The sequence below is a fragment of the Eschrichtius robustus genome, chromosome 9 (genome assembly GCF_028021215.1).
Source record: "Eschrichtius robustus isolate mEscRob2 chromosome 9, mEscRob2.pri, whole genome shotgun sequence".
NCBI lineage: Eukaryota > Metazoa > Chordata > Mammalia > Artiodactyla > Eschrichtiidae > Eschrichtius > Eschrichtius robustus.
Genome location: NC_090832.1, coordinates 124400473 through 124420400, shown reverse-complemented (window position 1 = coordinate 124420400; position 19928 = coordinate 124400473). Strand labels below are relative to the sequence as shown.

The 19928-nt window shown below is 37.9% G+C and overlaps 1 long non-coding RNA gene across 2 annotated transcripts in view; it reads right to left on the bottom strand.

The window, feature by feature from the left end:
* The window catches only part of LOC137769534 (uncharacterized), a 141060-nt gene that overhangs the window by 19558 nt on the left and 101574 nt on the right, over positions 1-19928 (bottom strand). The window contains exon 3 of one of the 2 annotated variants that reach the window (XR_011074996.1): positions 6966-7083. The exons of the other annotated variant lie outside the window; for it this stretch is intronic. This is a non-coding gene — a long non-coding RNA (uncharacterized lncRNA). Of the gene's footprint in view, positions 1-6965; positions 7084-19928 lie in introns of those variants that run through there. 2 annotated transcript variants of the gene reach the window in all.

Sequence of the window (19928 nt, the reverse complement as noted above, 5' to 3'; positions counted from 1 at the left end):
CTTTCATGCAACTGGTGAGACATTGAGTCAGAACTCAATCCCCAGGGTAATTTCAAAGTCCAGCTTTTTTTCTTCTTTGTTCATTCTGACACACTAAGCAATACAAGTAAGCAACCAACGTTTCTATGTCAACAAAATTTAATTAATTGTTTGGGCCAGAAAAAAAAAGTCACTGGAGAAATTAGATAGTTCACTGCTCTCTTCACAGAATCTCATTTGTCACAGAATCATAATGAACCAAAAAGTCATCCAATTTCTAAAATCTTGGAATAACTTTATCTACCATGAAATCCAGAGAGGCTGTGGATAGAAAAGCATTTGTCAGTGCAGAATTTGGCCATTAGAGCCAGAAGAGAAAGTTTGGGTCAGAACATTGGGACTGAGAATAAAAATTCCCAGTCACTTTAAAAATTCTTAGTAGATTATGTGTTGTTTTCTAAAATGAGTTTCCAAATAAAGTTTCAGGAAGAGGTCTGAACAAAATATTCTTGTAACTGTTGGTTTTCCCTCCACGTTTTCTTTTTGAATACTTCTTTTTTTGGCCAGAAAGAGTTTTTCTTGTGCCTGACAAAATAAGCAAAATGCAAACTAGACCAAAAATAATGTACTTTCAAAAATTACTGTATGAATGTATTTATTTTGGCTAATAAAAACATTTCCATTAAATCCAAAGTCTTCATTTCAGCTGCTTTAATTGGAACCTGTGTGTGATCAGGTAGGAAGGAGACTAGTGCATTTACACATTGAGGCAAAACACGAAGATCACATGGAGCCGACAGCCCTGTTGCTGGCGGTCACAGCCCGAAAGTGCTGGTGTGGCCTGAGGGGCCAGTGTCCTGCCAAATGGCATATCTTTCCTGTGTAGGATGAAGGCCTCTGGTTTTCCCTTCCTGTGATCATTTGAGATCCCTGCAATGATTATAGCATCCGGAGGGCAAACTTGAACAAGTCAGGCATCACATCAAAAAGGACAAATTGTCTCTTTTGCACTTGACTGTCATGATATTCATGTGACCTTAGTCCTAGGGGTCTCTTTATATGAACCATGTGGCTGGGAAAAAGAATCATGAATTCCCTTTAATACTAGTTCATCGGAAGCTATTGATGAATTTTTCTGTGTGGCTTATTTTACCGCATCCAATATTCTGAGAAGTTTTCTCTTATTTTTCCTCCTGGTTGTGGTTGTTTTGCAGGTTCTTATGTTTCTATAGATTGTTTTAGAGCTCCCATTCTCTGCTGAACGTTGATCAAAGCATGAAGTGCAGACAAAATACATTATGCTTTTATAGCCAGGTTCCCAAATTCTCAAATGTCAATGCTAATTGTTTCCATGAGGTTTTCTATAGTGAGTGACAGAATTTCTCATTTTATAATATAGTCTTTTGTCAGTCACTGCACGGGTTGCTTTCCTGTAGCGCTCCACAAGTACTTTCCGGCACTTTGTGTGTGTGGCTGCATGGGCACAATGTCGCGGCCGCCATGTGAAAACAGGAGCAGAGAGTTCAACTCCCAAGTGTTTCGAATTCTTCAGTCAACTGAAGCTTGCAGATAAGGTAGTTGGTATCTCACTGTCCAGAAGACACACCCATCATTCTCTTGATACAGATGTGTGCTTAGTGTTTGTGAATAATCACTAACATCGTAGGTGGCAACTCCAGCAATTCAGATGGAGGGGCAATTTCCTAGACAAATAGCACGCCAAGGCGGCTGTCTCCCCACTGCGAGAGGACCGGGATTTGTGTCGTCTCCAAATGTAGCCCCACCTCTGTCCTCAAGACAATGACTCATCGTATGGGTTTGGGTTATTAAGCAAGACATTTGATTCAATAAATTCAATAAATATTTACTGAGCCCTATATTCAGCATTCTTGATAAATGTAATGCAGTGGGAATACCTGCCCTCAGGGAGCTTCTAGTCCTGGAAATTGTAGCAGAGGCAAGGCACAGTTACAACCTAATCATAGTTCCAGGAGGACAAACTTTCTTTAGGATTCGAGATGACAGATGATGAGCATAATAGCAACTAGGAATGAGAATTGCATGTTGTGACATCACTCTGTGCCAGATAGGATGCTAAACTCCTTATCTCTTTCTGTGTGTTGTTTACTTCAATCCTAAAAAGCAGTCCCCCCAACCAAAACCAAACCAAAACAAACAAAACTTTACATATTACTATTTTTATATTACAGATGAGGAAAATGAAGCTCAGAGACATTGATCACATGAACACCCTGACCACTCACCGAAGCTGAAGCTTGGCTATGGTGTCTGCACCCTCTCCTTTTTTATTCTGGACATTTCCAGTCCCCAAACTGGCAATTATGTTGGTATTTTGACGAAGAGAGCTATTTGGGGAAAGATATTGGCTAGCTTGATCTTTTATAAAGGATATGAGTTATACATATGAATTTAATGCAAAATGGAAAGATGGGAATCAGTGAACTGACATAGTCATATCATAATGGCAACCACTTAAAAAGGCACATTTTATTAAGCCAATATCTAGATACTTACCATTTAAATATTCTATGTAAATTAACCTTTCTAATCCTATAGCAGCCCTATTATCCCCATTTTACAGTTGAGGAAACCTTAGAAATTTAAAAAAAAAAAACAACTTTCTGAAAGGAGGCAACAACCAAGTAAAATTGGAAGCATGTGTAATAATTAGCCAGATCAAAAGATTAGAATAAGATGTGTGTGTCAGGATAGCTTAGAAAATGCTGCAGTAATAAATATCTCAAAATTCTTAAGGGCTTAAAGCAAACAACACAGGTTTATTTCTCCTTTATACTTCATGTCCATCTCAGGATACTGCCCTGATTCAGGGACTGAAGCTGACATATACTCCACTCCCTGGAATGTAGCTAGTTGCCATGGCAGAAGGAAGGGAGATGGAAAGTCGCACATCTGGTCCTAAAAGCTTCTGCTTAGATGTGACACACATTGCTTTTACTCACCTTTCATTGGTCAAAGCAAGTCACATGATCATGGTTAACTTCAAGGAAGTAGGGAATGTTATCCTACCATGGAACAGGAGGAGAATATTTAGAAATGGTGGTGAATAGTGCTAATAACTGCCTTGGGTAGAGACCAGAAGAATGTTCCAGACAGAGCCAACAGTCAAGGCTTAATAAAGTTCTATGTGAATGGGAAACTATAAACATTTTGGTAATGGAAGCTGGGTTATGAAGGTCTTTGTAGCCACTTTTATAAGCTTGGACTTTATTCTGACATAGGAGAGCTTTGGAGGCTGTAAGAAGAAGAATGATTGTCAGCTTTTGTTTCACACAGGTTATTATGGCTTTGGTGCAGTGGATAAATTTGAAGAAGTCAAGACTAGAAACAAGAAACTCAAGTAGAACAGAATTAAAATTATCAGAAACTAAACTATGTTGGAGATAATAGATGCAGAGAAGACAAGATTAATAAAAGCTTAGGAGTTATAACTGAAGGAACTTGTTGATTAATTGAATATGGAAGACTAGCAAACTCTCAGGTTTAAGATTTGGTGAATGTTGATTTATTAAATGACAGGGAATATGAAAGGAACAGGATTGAGGGTAAAATGTTCTTTGCATATTAGCCTGTGGATCTCACAAGATTGGGAATGTCTAACAGGTATTTGTAAATAGGAGTCTGAAACCTGGAGAAAAGGTCATGGATAGAGATTTAGTTTTGGAAATCACTAGGATACAGAAATAGTAAAAATCCTGAGAGTAGATGACAGTCCAAAGAGAAGCTCTGTCATGAAAAAAACAATGAACCAAGGATGAACTCAGAAACTCCAACATTTAGAAAAGAGACAAAGCAGGAGGAGTTCATGAAAGCGATAAGGAAGGAATGGACAGGGGCCAAAATAGGGAGAAAGAGAGAAGTCAACAAAGTCAGATGCATCAGTCGATCCTGAGAGATAAATTCTTAAAATGCCCTTTGGAGTTGGGGATAACTGAGGCTACTGATACACTTTAAAAACAAATATTGAAGTATAATATATACAAAAAATTTCACATAGTTAATGCACACAATTTGTTGGGTTTGGCATATGCATACACCTGCAAAGACATCGCTACTATTATGATAATAGACATATCTGTCACCTCCAAAAGTTTCTCTGTGTCCCTTTTAATTTTTTTGTGGTAAAAACACTTAGCATGAGATCTACTCTATTAACAAAATTTTAAGTGCACATTGCAGTACCACACTACAGGTGCTATGTTGTACAGCAGTTGGTATACTTTTCAGTTATGCAAGTTGAATAAGATCTATTGATACACTTTAATAGAACATATCAGTTGATTGGTTGGGAAAGAGTAAATTTCAGTGGATTGAGGAGTGATTGGGTAGTGCCAGAAGGAAGACAGTGAATACAGACCACTCTGTCAAAAAATCTGACTGAAAAGAAAAGGAGTAATAAAGTAATACATAGATGAAGTCACAGAGTCAGGAGATTTCCTAAAGTTGAAGACTCTTGGGCAAATTTATGTTTATAAGCTAAGGAGAAAGAGATGGTGATGTTGGGAGTATAGGAGATAGAGATGCAGAACAAACAAATGATATCCTTATTTCCTAAATACTCAACAATTCTAGTTTTGATAAATAAACACTTTACTATGGAATTTGAAAGGGAGACTTTACTCTTTCAAGAAAAAAAATCAATATATACAAAGTCATAAAATCCTTATGAAAGACAGAATGGTTCAGTGAAATGAGCTGGAGCTTCAGAGGCTGAAGGTTTTTCATCATGTCCAGATGATTGATTTACTGTATAATTTGGGCAAGTTATTTTAATTTCCATTGGCTAAGAAGCATGCAAATTTTAGTTAACTCAGGTTGAACTTATCTCTCTGTCTTGTTTTTCACATATGTAATATAAGTGTAAGCCAACCCCTGAATAACTAGGAAAGATAACTAGCTAGGATGTTTGCAATACAAAATATTTTGCAAACAAAAAATACTGCACAAACATTTCTTGAAAACGTTATTTTACATATAATTTCAAACCACTTTATGGTATATCCTTTTTTTGCACCTAAAAGCTTAGTTTTGAAAAAAAATTGATAATGGTGGAATTTCAAAGAGTGGAAAAGCATAGGTGTTATTTATAAAGGAGTCAGGGAAACCATAATCAAGAATTCTCTTGAATTTATTTCAAACACCACAGGTTAGCAGATCCCAGCAGCCCCGTGAAAACCCTGAAATAACACCTTTGTAGCCATCTGGTTCAGACTGGCTTTAGGATATCTCCATCAGCAACTTGCCGCTATGAAGCGGGGCAGCCCTCTTGTTCTTGCTTAGTTTGCAACCTGTATGCTTGTCATATATGCTACACGCTGCAATGTAGAAGGAAATTATTTTTTGCTGCTCCTCCAAACTTTAGTTCACTTTCTAATTTAATGGCTGTTGAGCATTTTTCATCCCTGCCTGGCTGCCAGCCTGGCAAGCTTCCTCTCAAAGCTGTGGGGATACGGCCCTTCCTCTGCTTGCAATTCTAGCCTTCATCTGAAACAAGAATTTTAAAACTGTAGTTCTTATTCCTGTGAAATGTATTTTCAATTGATTGTTGGTGGTGACTTTGAGTACTGGGTTGAGACAAATTCCAACCCATTCCAACCCAATAGGGGAAAATACGGTGATGAAAAATTGATGTCTAGGAATTCCCTGGTGGTCCAGTCGTTAGGACTCCATGCTTTCACTGCCGAGGGCCCCAGTTCAATCCCTGGTCGGCCCACACTTTGGGATGTAGCATCTAACACTGGGAGCCCTATTCCTAATTAGGAATTCTAGCCCTAATTATCAAGTGCTTTTCTGTCTTGTTCCATGTTCAGGGAACTTTATCCCCACATTGCCCTATTTCTGAGTCAGTCTTAGTAACCCACAGTTACTTGGCTGGACCTTAAACTATGACAAGCCCCTGTCATATAAAAAGCCTTGTGCTAATTATTACATGAGAAAAAAGGATTAAAAAGCAAAGGTTCTTGTCCATATGCATGAATTGTTTCAGTTTGCTTTCTTCTTTGGTTTACTTGTTGTGGCTACTTTTCAATTCGCTTCCTGTGGTGGGTTTCTATGGGGTTGACTACCTGTAATACCATTATTGTAAGTTGGTTCTGCAGAGAGAGAAAAGAATTCATAAAAGCCACAATCTTTATCTTTACCAAATGGAAAACAATCCCTACATTCGAAACAGTATATTATGAAATAAAATACACTGGGACCTAATTAAACTTAAAAGCTTTTGCACAGCAAAGGAAACCGTCGACAAAACAAAAAGACAACTTACTGAATGGGAGAAAATAGTTTCAAATGACATGATCGATAAGGGATTAGTATCCAACATATATAAACAGCTCATATGATTCGACATCAAAAAAACAAACAACCTGATTAGAAAACGGGCAGAAGAATTGAAAAGACATTTTTCCAAAGAGGAAACGCAGATGGTCCACAGGCACATGAAAATATGCTCAGCATCACTAATCATCAGGGGATGTCTGCCAATTTTTTTTTTTTTTTCATTTTAAAGGTATGCTTTTTCCTAAATGATTAATAAGTAATCTCTGGGATAACATCTTGGTACCGTGTGAATATTACACTCCCCAGCACATTTCACCCAGTGGTTTTAGCATGCATTGACGATCCTTGTCTGAGCCACATTGGAGACTGCAAAATAGTGATTTCCTAATTTTATTATTCCTTCTTCATTTATTAGCTGGCATTCTTTTGTGAAGAAAAGACCCCCTTTTTTAGTATCTCTATGGACCCACAGAAGGTTTAAAATCCAATTTGGTTTTTTTTTTTCAATTTTTAAAATTCCCAAATTGTCCCATATTTGGCCCTTCATGCTTGCTGCTTTTCCTTTTGACCTGTACTTACCATTCTCTGCACACTTTCTTTGCTTTCTGACATAAGATGTTCCAGGCTCACCTTGTACATTCTCTGTTTCTGATCTGGAATCAGCCATTTTTCCAGGGAACATTCCTTCCTTTCAGTGATGAACAGTGCTTTGAAACCAAGGTCTTGGCACTAGTATGTTCATTACCTCTGGATAACATTGCTTCTGGGCCTCTTCAGTGGACAGAGCTAGGAATGTATATATTTTTAAAATCATGAGTTCATGCTGGTAACTCCACTTCAAATCCAGACCTCAGGGGTCCTGACCTTCCCCATTCCATATTTATATACTGCTTTTCCCACAATGAGAAACTTGAATCCTAATACCACCAATATTTACTCACTTGCTTTATCCTACAATAGACACACACACAAAAATAACTTTAAGAACCAACAACAAACCTGCTAAGTAATGTTCATGTTGTTTTTGTTTTCCTTTACCCTGAGAAAAATATCTCATGAAGGGTATATAGTCTGAGAAATATGTTGAAGACTTATTTGAATAACCTTTTTATAAAATGAGTGTTTGTGTTATCACAGTAGTATAAAATTGTGTTCAGTTTTTTCTGATTGAATTAAAGATTAGGGTTTTTTCATCCCCTTTGATATAATTTCAGTTTTTAATGTGTGAATATTTACATGGCTCAAAAACTCCCCAAACTATAAAACAGTTGTTCTCAGAAGAGGCTCATATACTATCTTTTTTAACATCTTTAATGGCGTAAAATTGCTTTACAATGGCGTATTAGTCTCTGCTCTATAACAAAGTGAATCAGTTATACATATACATATATCCCCATATCTCCTCCCTCTTGCATCTCCCTCCCACCCTCCCTATCCCACCCCTCTAGGTGGTCACAAAGCACCAAGCTGATCTCCCAGTGCTATGCCGCTGCTTCCCACTAGTTATCTATTTTACATTTGGTAGTATATATAAGCCCATGCCACACTCTCACTTTGTCCCAGCTTATTCTTCCCCCTCCCTGTGTCCTCAAGTCCATTCTCTATGGCTGCATCTTTATTCCTATCCTGCCCCTAGGTTCTTCAGAACCATTTTAAAAAAGATTTTTAGACTCCATATATATGTGTTAGAATACGGTATTTGTTTTTCTCTTTCTGACTTACATCACTCTGTATGACAGACTCTAGGTCCATCCACCTCACTACAAATAACTCCATTTCGTTTATTTTTATGGCTGAGTAATATTCCATTGGTGCCACATCTTCTTTATCCATTCATCTGTCGATGGACACTTAAGTTGCTTCCATGTCCTGGTTATTGTAAATAGAGCTGCAGTGAACATTTTGGTACATGACTCTTTTTGAATTATGGTTTTCTCAGGGTATATGCCCAGTAGTGGGATTGCTGGGTAGTATGGTAGTTCTATTTTTAGTTTTTTAAGGAACCTCCATATTGTTCTCCATAGTGGCTGTATCAGTTTACATTCCCACCAACAGTGCAAAAGGGTTCCCTTTTCTCCACACCCTCTCCAGCATTTATAGTTTGTAGAGTTTTTGATAATGGCCAGTCTGACTGGTATGAGGTGATACCTCATTGTAGTTTTGATTTGCATTTCTCTAGTGATTAATGATGTTGAACATTCTTTCATGTGTTTGTTGGCAATCTGTGTATCTTCTTTGGAGAAATGTCTATTTAGGTCTTCTGCCCATTTTTGGATTGGGTTGTTTGTTTTCTGATATTGAGCTGCATGACCTGCTTGTAAATTTTGGAGATTATTTCTTTGTCAGTTGCTTCATTTGCAAATATTTTCTTCCATTCGAGGGTTGTCTTTTTGTCTTGTTTATGGTTTCCTTTGTTGTGCAAAAGCTTTTAAGTTTCATTAGGTCCCATTTGTTTATTTTTGGTTTTTTTCCCATTTCTCTAGGAGGTGGGTCAAAAAGGATGTTGCTGTGACTGATGTCATAGAGTGTTCTGCCTATGTTTTCCTCTAAGAGTTTTATAGTGTCTGGCCTTACATTTAGGTCTTTAATCCATTTTGAGTTTATTTTTGTGTGGTTTTCGGGACTGTTCTAATTTCATTTATGTACATGTAGCTGTCCATTTTTCCCAGCACCACTTATTGAAGAGGCTGTCTTTTCTCCATTGTAAATTCTTGCCTCCTTTATCAAAAATAAGATGACCGTATGTGCGTGAGTTTATCTCTGGGCTTTCTATCCTGTTCAATTGATCTATATTTCTGTTTTTGTGCCAATACCATACTGCCTTGATTACTGTAGCTTTGTAGTATAGTCTGAAGTCAGGGAGCCTGATACCTCCAGCTCCGTATTTCTTTCTCAAGATTGCTTTGGGTACGTGGAGTCTTTTGTGTTTCCATACAAATCGTGAAATTTTTTGTTCCAGTTCTGTGAAAAATGCCATTGGTAGTTTGATAGGGATTGCAGTGAATCTGTAGATTGCTTTGGGTAGTATAGTCATTTTCAAAATGTTGCTTCTTCCAATCCAACAACTTGGTATATCTCTCCATCTGTTTGTATCATCTTTAATTTCTTTCATCAGTGTCTTATAGTTTTCTGCGTACAGGTCTTTTGTCTCTTTATGTAGCTTTATTCCTAGGTATTTTATTCTTTTTGTTGCAATGGTAAATGGGAGTGTTTCCTTAATTTCACTTTCAGATTTTTCATCATTAGTGTATAGGAATGCAAGAGATTTCTGTGCATTCATTTTGTATCCTGCTACTTTACCAAATTCATTGATTAGCTCTAGTAGTTTTCTGGTAACATCTTTAGGATTCTCTATGTATAGTATCATGTCATCTGCAAACAGTGACAGCTTTACTTCTTCTTTTCCGATTTGGATTCCTTTTATTTCTTTGTCTTCTCTGATTGCTGTGGCTAACACTTCCAAAACTATGTTGAATAATAGTGGTGAGAGTGGGCAACCTTGTCTTGTTCCTGATCTAAGAGGAAATGGTTTCAGTTTTTCCCCATTGAGAACGATGTTGGCTGTGGGTTTGTCATATATGGCTTTTATTATGTTGAGGTAAGTTCCATCTATGCCTACTTTCTGGCGGGTTTTTATCATAAATAGGTGTTGAATTTTGTCAAAAGCTTTTTCTGCATCGATTGAGATGATCATATTGTTTTTCTCCTTCAATTTGTTAATATGGTTTATCACATTGATTGGTTTGCGTATATTGAAGAATCCTTGCATTCCTGGGATAAACCCCACTTGATCATGGTGTATGATCCTTTTAATGTGCTGTTCGATTCTGTTTGCTAGTATTTTGTTGAGGATTTTTGCATCTATGTTCATCAGTGATATTGGCCTGTAGTTTTCTTTCTTTGTGACATCTTTGTCTGGTTTTGGTATCAGGGTGATGGTGGACTCATAGAATGAGTTTGGGAGTGTTCTTCCCTCTGCTGTATTTTGGAAGAGTTTGAGAAGGATAGGTGTTAGGTCTTCTCTAAATGTTTGATAGAATTTGCCTGTGAAGCCATCTGGTCCTGGGCTTTTGTTTGTTGGAAGATTTTTAATCTCAGTCTCAATTTCAGTGCTTGTGATTGGTCTGTTCATATTTTGTATTTCTTCCTGGTTCAGTCTCAGAAGGTTGTGCTTTTCTAAGAATGTGTCCATTTCTTCAAGGTTGTCCATTTTATTGGCATATAGTTGCTTGTAGTAATCTCTCATGATCCTTTGTATTTCTGCAGTGTCAGTTGTTACTTCTCCTTTTTCATTTGTAATTCTATTGATTTGAGTCTTCTCCCTTTTTTTCTTGAGGAGTCTGGCTAATGGTTTATTAATTTTGTTTATCTTCTCAAAGAAACAGCTTTTAGTTTTATGGATCTTTGCTATTGTTTCCTTCATTTCTTTTTTATTTATTTCTGATCTGATCTTTATGATTTCTTTCCTTCTGCTAACTTTGGAATTTTTTTGTTCTTCTTTCTCTAATTGCTTTAGGTGTAAGGTTAGGTTGTTTATTTGAGATGTTTCTTGTTTCTTAATTTAGGATTGTATTGCTATAAACTTCCCTCTTAGAACTGCTTTTGCTGCATCTCATAGGTTTTGGGTCATCGCGTTTTTATTGTGATTTGTTTCTAGGTATTTTTTGATTTTCTCTTTGATTTCTTCAGCCATCTCTTGGTTATTTAGTAGTGTATTGTTTAGCCTCTATGTGTTTGTTTTTTTACAGATTTTTTTCCTGTAATTGATATCTAGTCTCATAGAGTTGTGGTCGGAAAAGATACTTGATATGATTTCAATTTTCTTAAATTTACCAAGGCTTGATTTGTGACCCAAGATATGATCTATCCTGGAGAATGTTCCATGAGCACTTGCGAAGAAAGTGTATTCTGTTGTTTTTGGATGGAACGTCCTATAAATATCAATGAAGTCCATCTTGTGTAATGTATCATTTAAAGCTTCTGTTTCCTTATTTATTTTCATTTTGGATGATCTGTCCATTGGTGAAAGTGGGGTGTTAAAGTCCCCTGCTATGATTGTGTTACTGTCGATTTCTTCTTTTATGACTTTTAGCATTTGCCTTATGTATTGAGGTGCTCCTACGTTCAGTGCATAAATATTTACAATTGTTATAGCCTCTTCTTGGATTGATCCCTTGATCATTATGTAGTGTCCTTCTTTGGCTCTTGTAATAGTCTTTATTTTAAAGTCTATTTTGTCTGATATGAGAATTGCTACTCCAGCTTTCTTTTGATTTCCATTTGTATGGAATATCTTTTTCCATCCCCTCACTTTCGGTCTGTATGTGTCCCTAGGTCTGTAGTGGGTCTCTTGTAGATAGCATATATACGGGTCTTGTTTTTGTATCCATTCAGCCAGCCTATGGCTTTTGGTTGGAGCATTTGTTCCATTTACATTTAAGGTAATTATCAATATGTGTTTTCCTATTCCCATTTTCTTAATTGTTTTGGGTTTGTTATTGTAGGTCTTTTCCTTCTCTTGTGTTTCCTGCCCAGAGAAGTTCCTTTAGCATTTGTTGTAAAGCTGGTTTGGTGGTGCTGAATTCTCTTAGCTTTTGCTTGTGTGTAAAGGTTTTAATTTATCCATCGCATCTTGATGAGATCCTTGCTGGGTAGAGTAATCCTGGCTGTAGGTTTTTCCCTTTCATCACTTTAAATATGTCCTGCCACTCCCTTCTGGCTTGCAGAGTTTCTGCTGAAAGATCAGCTGTTAACCTTATGGGGATTCCCTTGTATGTTATTTGTTGTTTTTCCCTTGCTGCTTTTAATATTTTTTCTTTGTATTTAATTTTTGATAGTTTGATTAATACGTGTCTTGGCGTGTTTCTCCTTGGGTTTATCCTGTATGGGACTCTATGCGTTTCCTGGACTTGATTAACTATTTCCTTTCCCATATTAGGGAAGTTTTCAACTCTTATCTCTTCAAATATTTTCTCAGTCCCTTTCTTTTTCTCTTCGTCTCCTGGGACCCCTATAATTTGAATGTTGGTGCGTTTAATGTTGTCCCAGAAGTCTCTGAGACTGTCCTCAATTCTTTTCATTCTTTTTTCTTTATTCTGCTCTGCGGTAGTTATTTCCACTATTTTATCTTCCAAGTCACTTATCCATTCTTCTGCCTCAGTTTGTCTGCTATTGATTCCTTCTAGAGACTGTTTAGTTTCATTTTTTGTGCTGTTCATCATTGTTTGTTTGCTCTTTAGTTCTTCTAGGTCCTTGTTAAACATTTCTTGTATTTTTTCGATGCTATTTCCAAGCTTTTGGATCATCTTCACTATCATTACTCTGAAATGTTTTGCAGGTAGACTACCTGTTTCCTCTTCATTTGTTTGGTCTGGTGGGTTTTTACCTTGCTCCTTCATCTGCTGTGTGTTTCTGTGTTCTCTCATTTTGCTTAATTTACTGTGTTTGGGGTCTCCTTTATGCAGGCTGCAGGTTCATAGTTCCTGTTGTTTTTGGTGTCTGCCCCCAGTGACTAAGGTTGGTTCAGTGGGTTGTGTAGGCTTCCTGGTGGAGGGGACTGGTGCCTATGTTCTGGTAGATGTGGCTGGATCTTGTCTTTCTGGTGGGTAGGACTGTCTCCATTGGTGTGTTTTGGGGTGTCTGTGAACTTAGTATGATTTTCAGCAACCTCTCTGCTAATGGGTGGGGTTGTGTTCTTGTCTTGCTAGTTGTTTGACATAGGGTGTCCAGCACTGTAGCTTGCTGGTTATTGAGTGGAGCTGGGTCTTAACATTGAGATGGAGATCTGTGGGAGAGCTTTCACTGTTTGATATTTTGTGGAGCCAGGAGGTCTCTGGTGGTCCAATGTCCTGAACTCGGCTCTCCCACCTCAGAGGCACAGGCCTGATACCCTGCCAGGGCACCAATACCCTGTCAGTCACACGGCCAGGTACGTGGGGAGTTTCTTGCCTTTTGGGAAGTCTGAGGTCTTCTGCCAGCGTTCAGTAGGTGTTCTGTAGGAGTTGTTCCACATGTATTTCTGACGTATATGTGGGTAGGAAGGTGATCTCCACATCTTATCCTCCACCATCTTGAAGGTCTCTCTCCAAGCCTCATATACTTTCTAATTCCTGTCACCACTCCATTCTTCCTCCTTCTGCCTTCACATAGCGAATGATTTATATTCACTTCTAGTTCCATCTTCCTATCTTTTTCTATATATATATATATATATTTTTTTTTACATATATATAAAGGAAAAAACAACTTTATATCTGTGCAGGTATAGATATAGAAAAATGGTAGCAGACTCTTAGGCACCTTGTTTTTTTCACTCCATACCCATTCTCAGAGATGATCCTCATTCTTTTTTATAACTTTGTCATAAAATAGTACTCCATTGTGTGGATGTAGCAGGGTTTCTTCAACCAGTCTCCTATGGATAGACCTGGGTGGTTGGTTTCCTATATTTTGCAGTGAATAACCTATTATATATGATTTTTTGGTATCTGTAGCAGTTCATCACTTGGCGTAAATTCTTAAAAGTGGGACTTCTGGGTCAAAAAGCATTCTGATGGATATTGCCGAACTCCTCCATAGGGGTTGTATTCAAACTTTTGAATTTTAGGAATAGATTTTTTTAAAAGTTTTCCAGGTAATTCTGATGTGCAGTCAGGTTGGGAACCATTGGCCTAGATTGTCAGCAATTGTAAGACACTGTAATTTAATTTTCCTACATTTGATATTATCTAGGGCTAAGAATTAAACACTGTGCGATAGCTGAATAAAAAATATACCTCATGCTCACTTTAAAAGGGGTTTTGCCTGTTGGGAATAACATATACACACTACTACATATAAATTAGATAAACAATAAGGACCTACTATATAGCACAATGAACTATACTCAATATTTTGTAATAACCTATACGGGAAAATAATCTGAAAAAGTATATATATATATATATATATATATATATATATATATATATATATATATATATATATATATATCTCACTTTGCTGTACACCTGAAAGTAACACAACATTGTAAATCAACTGTACTTCAATTAAAAAAAAAGAATCAAACAAAAAATAGATAAATAAAAATTTAAAAATAAAATGGTTTTCGCCTGTTTGGCATCATTTTAGATACCTTACTTATATGGCAATGTCCAATCTGGGCTGATGCCTGTTTAGGCATCAGCAGGGAGCACTTCTAGGGGACCCAGCATCCTAGCTGAGTAATTCAAGTTACTATTCATCCAAACATTAGTGTCAAAATGAACTGATAGAATCCAGGTACCATATTTTATATGTTCTAAGACATTCTTTTTTTTTTTTTTTAATATCTCCATAATCAGTTTGCCTCTTATAGTTGACAATATATCATGATGAAATCAGCACCTTTTTTTCTCTCTTAAAGAACAGTTTCTAGTAACTTTAATATGGAATTTTAGGAATAAGAGGGTAATAATTGAAAAGAATCAAAATGGCATTCTAGGCAAATTATATGCATACTTTCTTAGTGATCCTGGGCATATATATAACTAATCAGAGTAGGGAATAATGTGGTCAGTCTCCAATGTCTCTGTCCTAAACTCTGTGACCTAGGGTGACAACAGGTAGTCTTGGTCCCCTCATTCCTTTGCCTCAGTGGTCCAGCCTTCTGTGTTCTCCCCTTGACTCTCAAGCTGGTCTCTGACAATCGGTTATGGGGCCTTGTGGGCTTCCTCCCTTTGCCCCAGTGTCTAGTTATTTATAAGAAACACGGTTGACTGTCTTTACCCCTAAAAATGTTCTCTGCCCCAGCCACCACTGCATTACTTTTTCTCAGCCAGATGCTGTGCTCTTCACCCATGTACAGAGCCACCTGCACCCTGAGGCCAGCAATGGTGTTCCTAACCAGGAAGGGATCCCAGCCTTGCCTCAAGGGTCAGTAGTTCCCCGGCCATATCTCCCTAGTAAAGCTGACCACCTGTGCCTGTCTGCTGTTCTGCATAGTGCCCCCAACACAGCAACCACACAGTCCCCATGGCTGGCCTCATAGTGGACACTCATTCTGGTCCAGTGCTCAGGTCTGCTCTACCACCACTAAGAGTCTGCGGTGATAGGAAGTCTCCTTGCCTACTAGGTCAAAACTCTCAGACAAGCCTGTTATGCTCGTTCCATGCTTCAATAAGAAAGAGTTTCTTGACAGGTTTCAACTACAAAGACTTCATCCTAAGAATAATCAGACTGCCTTTTAATTCCACTTTTAAATTTCCCTTATAAGATCTGCCCAACATAGATGACAGCTAAGCAGATGGAATCAAGCCTCTCAGAATTCGGAATTAACGTTTTTTCACCAAGAATTTTTTTTTTTGTATGACAGATTTTTAAATTATGCTTTGTAATAGTTGTTTTTGTCTTTGTCTTTGCTGTTGTTGTTTGAAGCAGTAGCCCATAGTATTTGGAATCTGATTATGGAGTTATAGGAAAAAAACTGTTTATGACACTATCTAGAAAAACAAAATACTACTTCCAGTTTTAAATGTTAGTTGAAAATTTTATTTGAATTTAAATTTGTCAACCCCACTCACAGTTCATAAAGAATTTCAATTCAATGTCTATCTTGAATGCAAACTAATTGTTTCCTTAATTGACTCAGCCATATTTTATGAGGTTAAATCTAGTGTTTCTGGAGATAAAAATATTCTTTTTAATGTGGAATCCCTTAAGTGCCTGGCTGTCTTTCTGATGGTCACTGGGAACACAAAGGGAAATAAAACATTGTCCCTGTCATCATTGAAATTCAGTTTAGTGGGCAAGTCCACGCATAAAGATATACTCATAGCAGATTGCAGGGAGAGAAATAAAGAGAGAGCATGAAGGAAGAGCAACTACTAGAAGAGTAAAAGGGGAAGTTTCATAGAGGGAGTGCCAGGTAACAAAGCCTAAAGCATGGGTAGGAGTTGGCCAGGTAAAGCTGGGAAGCTTATGGAGGAAAGGCTGAGAAAACATTCCAGGCAGAGGGAAGCCATGTAGGAAGGACACAGACAGAAAAAAGAATTGTGTAAAGAAGATGCTGGAAAGTAAACTGTAAGACATGGAAGAGAAAGGGAGAAAACCAGAGAGACTGGTTGGAAACCAAGCAAGACACTTGAGACTTTATCTCATTTCTTAAGGATCCTGAACGAACACAATTCTGTGAAGCCAGGGCCTTACTAATATCTGTGGAGGCTTTATTATGTGTCAGTCCCTCCCCAGTTAAGAGAGTAGCTGTCAGCTCCTGAGGGGTGGTATGGAAGTGAGTTTTAAAGAGATCAAAATTACATACAGGGAGGCTGGTAAGTGTTCAGACAAACTCTCATCATTATGGACATTAAGGCTACCACATTTTAATCTACTTTTGGACTCTAACTCCTGATAGTTAAAACTAACCAAATTCCTGAGTTACTAAACCTCAATTTGTGTTTTTTGATTTCCTCTTATAGCAGTGCCTCTAATTAGTTATACCTTCACACTTGTGTGTAAGCAAGTTAAATGCAAAATATGCAAATAACCAAAAGAAAATCCAGCTGTGGGCTTGAAAAGGATACACTGGGTAGGTATTCACTCAGAGGAGGCAATGTGTACAAATGCAAATACAATTGTTATAATAGGTGATGAAAGATATTATCATAGCAGTTATGCTAATGACCATGTCAGAAAGAGAATATGACTTCGGGGGTGTGTACAAGAATTTCCTGGCACTTTAAGTGAACACCAATAAGGGCAGACATAGAGGAATGACTGAAAATCAATCTGGTTTGAGCTGAAGATATACTCTGGGTTGAATAGATGTTTTCTTTTTGTTTGTTTTGTTTTCCTAGCCCCATATGGTTGGGATTGTGAAGAAACTAAAAAAACCCTAAGTTATTCATAATTGAGAGGGCAAGAAGAACTATAATAAGTCTCCGTTTGTAAGCAACAGAAAACCCAACTCTATCTAGCTAAAAAACTAAAGGAAGTTTATTGACCAATGTAATTGAAAAATACAGAGACAGGGCAGCCTTCAGACATAATTCGACTTTGACACTCGTGATATTGTTTTGAATGATTTTCTCCATTTTCTCCCTCTGGGCATCAAGCCTATTTTTAGGCTGGCTTCCCTTACAATAAATGCTAGAACTTCCCGGGAGCAAACGCTTCAGCATATATTTCTGGGACGGGGAAACAACTTCTTCAGCAGTCATGGACCGAAAGTCCTGAACTTCACTTCTATGAGGCTATTGTCAGCCATATACCTGCCCTTGAACCACTGGCTATGACCAGGGGATAGTCAGATGCTGATTGTCTTGGGCTGGGTTCTGTATCCATCACTGAACCAAAAACTTTGACAAGGAGATTCCATTACTTCAGTTGACTCAGATCAATCAGAGTCCACTCCTGGTAGTCTTGGTCAGGTTGCTCAGCAAAGGGGGTCCATGCGGACTGGACTCCAGCTCACTATCTGCTTTCCAAGTTGTGCACTCTGGCATTGGGCTGTATTTTCTGGAAGCAGGACAGTCTTTGTATAATTCTCATAGAAGCACAATCCTATGTACTAATAGGTCTGTGTCTACCCATCCATGGCAACTTATATTTTTTCCATTGCACATGGAGGTGGCTATGGATTAGCAATGGCCATGACCCTGGATTTGAGGGCTCAATCCCAACAATATATATATATATTTTTTTATCTTGCCTATTTGCTCCTTCAGACCCAGGCTCCACCCTGCTATTTCTCTAAGAATCTGACCTGTGTCAACAGGCTCCCTGTCCTTTGAACCCAGTTGTCAAGCTCAAGGATAGGTTCACTCTGGACTGGCCACATCCTTCCACTATAGGCCAAGCTCTTGCCAACAGCCTTCTCCACATGTGTCTCTCTGTCTCTGCCCTTTGTCTTTAGGTTCTGGGAACTGCTTATTCCCCTTGCCTCTTCAGCCCCAAGGTGGCATCAATCTCTCCTCCTGACCCTGTTGTTCCTAGCCTCCAGGTGTTTGTGGTCTCCTCACCTTGTCCTGACCTTTATAGACAGTAACTCTACTAATCTCTCTTCAAAGGCCCCTGTGTGATGTGCTTCCTCATGGGGGAGTATCTTGCTGAGTGATGGAATGAAGCCACAGTGCCTTCAGTGCCCCATGGTCACCTTTGTCACCTTCTGGTTCCCTGGAAAAACAAGCTCAGTTGGTCCAGGCACAAATCCAGGTACAAAGGGAAAATTTCATTTCGTAATGATCTCTACTTAAAATGCCAAATGTCTAGAAGTTTGAGAAAACTTGAGAAAAACATAGTTCTACATCAGGATATTTTACTCTAAACTTGGAGATATATGCATCTTTTAAATGACACAGACTAGAATGCTGAAATGTTCCAGATCACTTCTGGTGAGAGGCCACATTTTATAAGGCCAAAATAAGAAAGGAAGAAATGAAAGAGCTCAGAAATCTCAGAAGAGCTCATCCAACACTCTGCCTTTATCTTAGACCACTTCTGTAGATGACGGCTCTGTTAATTGGGATTAGATACACCAAAATGGGGGAGTTTTTAGCTGAGAAAAACAGATGTCACAACTAAGAAAAGGAATGCAACGTGAGTTTGTCTTGAAGTCTGTTCTGTGATGCACAACTTTCTTAAGCCAAAATTTTAACGTGAGCAAACAGTTCAGTGCTGCTCTTAGCAGAGAACCATAAATTAAAGATAAGCAATGGTTCAGACTTTCCAAGGCCTTGACTTAGAAGTAACTCCCGAATCCCAACCAAATCATCATTTGGTTAAGCAATTTGGCACAGTTTTCTGTTTTGAGGCATTAAACTATAATTACAAGTCATTCTTATTTCATTCCAAATAAATGTCCCTAGAGTAGGTATAACTAGGGAAGTCTCTTCCTTTTCTTTAAAAGAAAAAAGGAAACAAACAAAAACAAAGAACAGCAAATAAACAAGACCAAAGAGAAAAAAATTGCAAAACAAAACTTGATGAAGCTGGAAGATTGTGTATATGGTGTGTTTTATATTTTGATCAACATATAAAATTGATTGTGCTAGTACATCAGAAGGACTCAAATACTCAAAAGGTAATCTGGAGGTGCCTCTCATTGGAAAAAAGGAAATTAAAGTTTCTCTGACAAATCCAAATAATCAAGGGTGGTGATAATTTACCCTCCTTACAATCAAGTTTTTCTTTGATTAAAAAATTCCTCTGCTGTTTTGCTCTAACATTGTTAAATGGGTCAACAAGACTAGTGTTTTCTTAGTTGGAAGTGTAAGTTGATATGAGGGGTGGGGAGAGGAAGGACAGAAATTTGTTAATAGTAAGTAAAAACAACAACAACAACAATACTCTGCAAGTCAAAAGGAAAGGAAATGTGGGCCTAGTGGAGAATGACTGATCTTCCTTCTCAAACGGCCATGAGCAAATCCCATTATAATACTCCAGGAACCCAAGAAAAAGGTTTCTGTGCTGAATTATGTGAGTCTACCTGAAATCAGAGTGATGGATTAGGACACTTCTCTGATCCTTTCAACTCATAATTTATTCATTCAGTGCCGCTTCTTGAATAACTATCAGGGGCAACTGTGCTACTTTCTAATGGGGGATATGTAAAAGAATATAATGTAATTTATGCTTTAAGAGAGCCCATAATCTAG